Raw genomic sequence first — 6000 nt, 5'->3', positions numbered from 1 at the left:
CTCATTGTCTTCACCCTGAGCAAGACAAGCCACATGTGGGGCCAGCAGGGACTAGATTATCCTTTTTCAGATGCACATGGTGGATTGTTGAACTTCTGCACAGGTTATACAGACACTATTGCTGGGCCCCGTGGTTTCAGATTGCAGATCAGAGCTCTGAACAGACAGTGAGAAATGGAGTGCCAAACCTGCTCTTCAATGCACGTGTCTTTATATCATCTATCCCCATGACTGTTTATTAGTGTTGCAAACTGCACATCTATAACCTTAAAATAACCCCTGCCTCCAGCATGCCAATTGCAGAAGAAGATATTACACCCGTAACTGCATCCATTAGTCTTTCAACGCTTCCCTAAAATAACTGGGTTTATTTGGGAACTTAAATGGAAAGAAGCATAGGTATGTAGCCCAGAACATATTTACTCCATCACTTCTGTGCACTGAGTTGGTCTAATTCTGTTTCCTTCTTCATTTCTGACCATGGACTTTCAAGTCCTTTGCATCAGATCCAGAGCCTGTGCTTTTGCCCAGATATTACCTCACATCTAAAACAACAGAAAGAGGGTCATCAACAGACAAATCCTGCACCACTGTGACCCACAGGCTCTCAGCATAGGAGGACAGCGCTTCAGGTGACCCTGGAAAAAGTGAGAGTTCTTCTGTCTGCTGGACCAAGCTAGAAGGAGCCTCCCGGCACACCTTAATGTGCACCTGGCTAAAGACTGGCACAAACCCTGATAAATACACTTTGTGAGAGCAGCTGATCTCAACTGTTCTGAAATGAATTATGAACTTTCTGTTGTCAGAAACTGTATAACTATTCTCTGAAAGTGAGGCAGAAGGAATGACTTGCCTCATGCCCTGTGACAAAGTGAGAGATGTTGTGGCCAATGAAACCACAAAGATGCACTTGCAGAGCAGGCTGCACTACACTACCAACTCTTGGTATCAAAATGCAGCTGGCACTTACACACAGTGGGCAAAAACAAGTCCATTTGCCAAACCAAACTGGTGAAAACATACTTGGTTCTTAATTTTCATTTATAGCAAAAATACAGTCTCTACAAACCCTAAGAAAAGACAGAAGAGCTAGAAGGAAGGGATGCTCCTGCTGCACTGAGCAGAACTTCTTTAGTGATATGAACTGCAGAGAAAGCAGGATCCAGAATACAGGTAGTGTGATTTCTTAAGACTGACCCTGAAAATAAATTCTATTTCTCTTACATACCTATTTTAAAACATATTTTTTTTCTACTCAAATAAAAGTGTTACTGGATTTGAGGTCTTAATTATATAATTAGTAACAACAACAAATTAAAATGAATTAATCCTGTTCTAATTTATTTTGCTTGCAATGTTAAATAAGAAGTACACAAAACACAATTAAGTAATTTTAAGTCCTCTCTTTAAATCCTAATCATAAATTGCTAAGTCTAGATAAAATCAAAACAAAACAAAGGGGTTTTTTTATTTTGTATGAGCTGAGAAAGGTGTAGAGTGCATGGTCCCTACTGATTCCAAGGTAAATTCTTCTACTGCTTCTTAGGATTTCTGGCTAGGAACCTGCTCAGTAATTTCAGGACTGTGCAAAGATGATTACACAAGATATGCTACTTAGAATAATTAGTGCAAGAAAGCTTTAACTACAACGTACAATATACAGAAAGACATTAGCCTAAGGATGGGGAAGGTCTGACATTTGCTAAAAAAAGAGAAAGGCAGAAATGTTCTGTTGACCTGACACCTCCCTCGTGTTTAGTGTTGACACTTCTGCAAGGCACCTCACCCCCAGGCAGTCTACTTTGTTCATTTTTAAGCACCCACATGGAACCCGGACTTACATCTCTATCTAAGGCATTGCACATGCCCAGGCAGCAATCAGACACGGGGGCCACAGATCCCATTTGAGGGTCAAAGCACTCACTCGGAAGACACCAGTCAAAGCCAGACGTGAGCACTGTTGTGATCAGAGCAGCAGCTGTGCTGCGGGACCGGGGCTGGTGCCCAGCACAGCGGCAGAGAGGGGCTCTGGCCGTGCAGGGGGGGCCGGGACTGCACCGCGCACGGACACACAGAAAGGACACGCTGAGCTGCCCACAATGTGACAGCACTGGAGGGCTGAGCTTTGGCACATTTCTTCCCATCACACACCATATCATGTGAACGTGACAACTAGAGGTCCAGGAGTTATTAATCCTCTTTAGGTCTTCCAAATTAGCCCATCTTCACACACACGCAGACACTCTAACTACCTGCCCACTGATGTATATGTTCCACCTATACCCATTGAGAGTCATGACATAAGTCCTGGCCTAGAAGTCATAACCCTGCCACAAAACAGAAAAGCAACATAACAGGAAGCCGGTGATTTGCTGGATGGTCTAGATGCTCTCCCACCACCTTAATGCAGTTCATGAGTCTCTCATCTCCTTTTTCTACAAGTGGTGTCCAGACTTCTCTCTCTTGCATGGGTGGACGAGCCTCTACCAGAAGGCAAATGTGAACTTGCACTGCCAGGCTGCTTCTGGAGCTTAACTGGAGCCAGAGCCTGAGGCTGCATGCAGCACAAACAAGAAGTCCAAGAAAGGGGGTCTGCCACATAGCTGTTGATCTTCAGCCAGTCTGAGCATTAGCAAGAAAGTGTTGCTCCCCTGGAATGCACCAAAGATATTAGCCACAAATTCTCCAGATGGCAAACAACAGCATAAATGAAATATTGCAGGGAGAGCTCTTACCTATTCCCAGGGCAGCAGGCAGTGAGAAAGGTACCTTGTCTGTCAGTTTGGCAAGCATATCAGTGAACTATGTCCTGCCAAAAAGTGTCATCACAGACCAGACCAGTCACCATCTTACTGCAGGGATGAGTCCTAGCTAGTGCCTTTGCCTGCTGTACAAGACTCATTTGTGGTTAGACAGGCACTGCACATTTGATAATTTCACGTCTCTGATGCACCAATAAACGTTCTGAACCTACATTCACTTTCATTTGATATAGGAAGGGGTCCATTTTACCAACACCTTCCTTGGTCTTCAGATGTAACAGCTGTCTGGTCAGACTCCATTATTCTTGCATATCTCATCTAGTCATACGTATGATAACTGAATAGCACACTTAAAGCTTCTAGCACTGAATAGAATCCATATGTTCTCCTCTTGTCCCCCTGCAGAGATTTAGCTGTCTGAAATACTTGCTATGGGATTCCCATACTTGCTGTGCATATCCCATTTTACACCAATATTCAGACATGAAGCAGCATCATGGGAACACGGGGTGTGATCAACCATCGGTATGAAAATCCCCCAAAACACTGGTATGAACTGCAGATACACCAAGTGGAATGCAGTGAAGATGGGATTAACGTAATTTCCATTTCTGAACTCTCTATGAGTTTGTCTCACAAGAAAGTGCAGATTCCCACAGTAGAAACATAAAAAAAATTACTGCAGTGTATATAAGCAGTAAATAAGGCAGAGAGGGGCCCTGTCTCCCACTCTGCTTGCAGCCACATACAAGGCAAAACGAGACAGACTCTGATGACCTCACAGCTGCTGCTGTGGCAGGCACAAGGCAGGCAGGCATTCACAAAGTTGTCTTTCCGTTTGCCAAAATCCTGGGCTCTAGCCCAAGAGGGTTCCACACATTGTGAGCCTTTCAGTGAGCAGGACAGGGAAGTGCAAGGGCTGCATTTTTACGGTGCTCTGGCTCAGCAAGCCAAGTATGGGACCACTGCATACTTTGTTTTGTAAACCTGCCTCTCAAAGCCATCAGGGGCTGATTGATGAGGATGGGAATATTTGGTTATTTATAACAGAGAGGTAGAATAGCGCCAATATTATAGTCTGTATAACTCTGATGGCAAGTCAGTGCTTCGCTGAATTCTAAGTTTTCTTTCATCCATCAGACCTTCTCTCCCAGAGAGTTAGAGAAATAATTCTTCTCTTGCTCAAGCACCGACATTCAGATAGTACCAAGGAACAGCAAAACATTAAATGATGAAGTGCTTCTTTATGTAAGGCTTTTTCCAGGTAATCAGCCAGAGCTGACTCATCTTTTGGTGTTTGTACATATTAAAACAAGCAGTTGGCTTTAAAACCTCCAGTGATTCCCTCTATCACTCTCTTCTCCTTCTGCAATCTCAACCTGAAGCAATGAACAGAATATTATCTTAGATCACCAGTAAAAAAATTCATTTTCTGTCAGACTTTTGTTGTGGAGTACAAAAGGTACTGAGAGTTCATACTGAGAGCATGGAGGCACCTGGGCCCCACAAAAGGGATGAGTAGTTTTGCGTAGAGCAGTGAGGTGAACAAGATTGCTCCTATATGTGCAACCAGGAAATTTAATATGCTCCTCAAGTAATCAGCCTCTTCTGTTACTTTTTTATTTCTTTTTTTAACATGGGCCCAGTGAAATATTTCCTTGCTGTCCTTCAAAAGCAAAGACATGATAGCTGCTGATGGCAGCACACTGCATCCAAATGTCCAACAATTATAACCAAGGTACCACAGAAAAACGATTTTTCCTAAAGCCACCATGTGCTCACAGATGAATTTTAAATCCTAACCAGCGTGTTTTCCTGTGTGCACAGGTTAGTTAAACTCAGAAAACAGCTCAAAACAAGCAGGTTAATGAAGAGAGTTGTCTTAAACTTAACATGACATTTCTCCCATCTTTCTCCTGCCCAGAAGCACTGGACTGCTTTCAAACACTAAACTCAAAAAAAAAAAAAAAAAGATAAAATATGTCTGGGCAGAAACACATGCTGTTCAGGCACTTCATTCTCCTCCAGAGCAACATCACTCTGGCACCAGGTAAAATTCTCCCAGATAGTTTTGTGAGTGTCAGTCAAGAGTTAATGTAACCATATCAGTATAAAAATTATAAACACCAAGAGGAATAAGATTTCTTGTTTCTACTTAAAACACTGCACTAAACACCTGCAGCCTCTGCACTTTCCAAAGAAATGTATTTTATTTCAGAGCATTACAGTAGCACTTTGTACACGCCAGTCATGAAACTGTAAATCTTGATTTACTTGTAGCCGCATGCAAACATTTCAGCAATTGTAACCTGTGGGCAGCAAACCAGGATCTTGTTTCTGGAGGCTCACTGTGTTTTTCAGACCTGGTATGAATGAATCACCTTTTTTCATGAGCTCCCTTCCCAATTTGCCCACTTACTAAACTAAACATCTCTAGCTAGTTAGTCCCAAATGTACTCGGTTTTTAACAGACATTTTCATTTTCATACACACACTGAACACTTTATCAACATGTAAAGTCATAAATTAGCTGGGAAGACTTTGAAAGTTGAATCTGCCCTTGAACTCACATTGCCAAGAACAGTCAGTCATACTGATACGCCGAAAGAAGGTCCCACCACTGAGGGTGCAGTGAGGTGCTCATTGTAACATGCTCTGAGCAGTGTCACTGCCGTAAAACAACCAAAGCCGTTCATATCGCTGTGGAACAGCCCAAATTTCCAACAGTGGCCCGTGCTTAGGGAGACAGTAATATTCAAGTATCAGGGGTAGCAAACCACCTCGATTCCCCATTTTTACCAAGCTAAGCACTACTTGAGGAGAAGTCCCTTGAACTCGTCTGCAACTAGGCTCTCAAAAACTGAAATCCAGCGACTTAGAAATCCCTGGATAAGTGTAAAGCAAAAGCAAAGCACATTTCAAAGGCTGTGGCACGCTCAGTGCACGGTGTTTGCATGAGGGGAGAAGACGTAGGACTGCATCCTGCAACCGGTTTAGCAGTGAGAGAAAGAGGCGGGATTTGATCCCGAGGTAGAAAATACTATTTTTCTCTAAAAACCATTTGCCGTTCTGTGAGGAGGGGAGCTGTAGTTCCTCACAAGCGGTGACTGCCTGTGCCCCCATGGCGGGCTGTGTCCGGCCCTTGGAGCAGGGCTCACACCCGGGAGAGTAACGTGGAGCCCGAGGCAGCCTCCTCCGAGGGGACCCGCAGCCGGTGGCGCTGCCCGGCTGCCACTCG

The sequence above is a fragment of the Corapipo altera genome, unplaced genomic scaffold, assembly GCF_003945725.1.
Source record: "Corapipo altera isolate COAL_440 unplaced genomic scaffold, ASM394572v1 57, whole genome shotgun sequence".
In the NCBI taxonomy this organism is placed as follows: Eukaryota; Metazoa; Chordata; class Aves; order Passeriformes; family Pipridae; genus Corapipo; species Corapipo altera.
The sequence above is the reverse complement of the archived record's forward strand: the minus strand, read 5'-3'. Positions refer to the sequence as shown.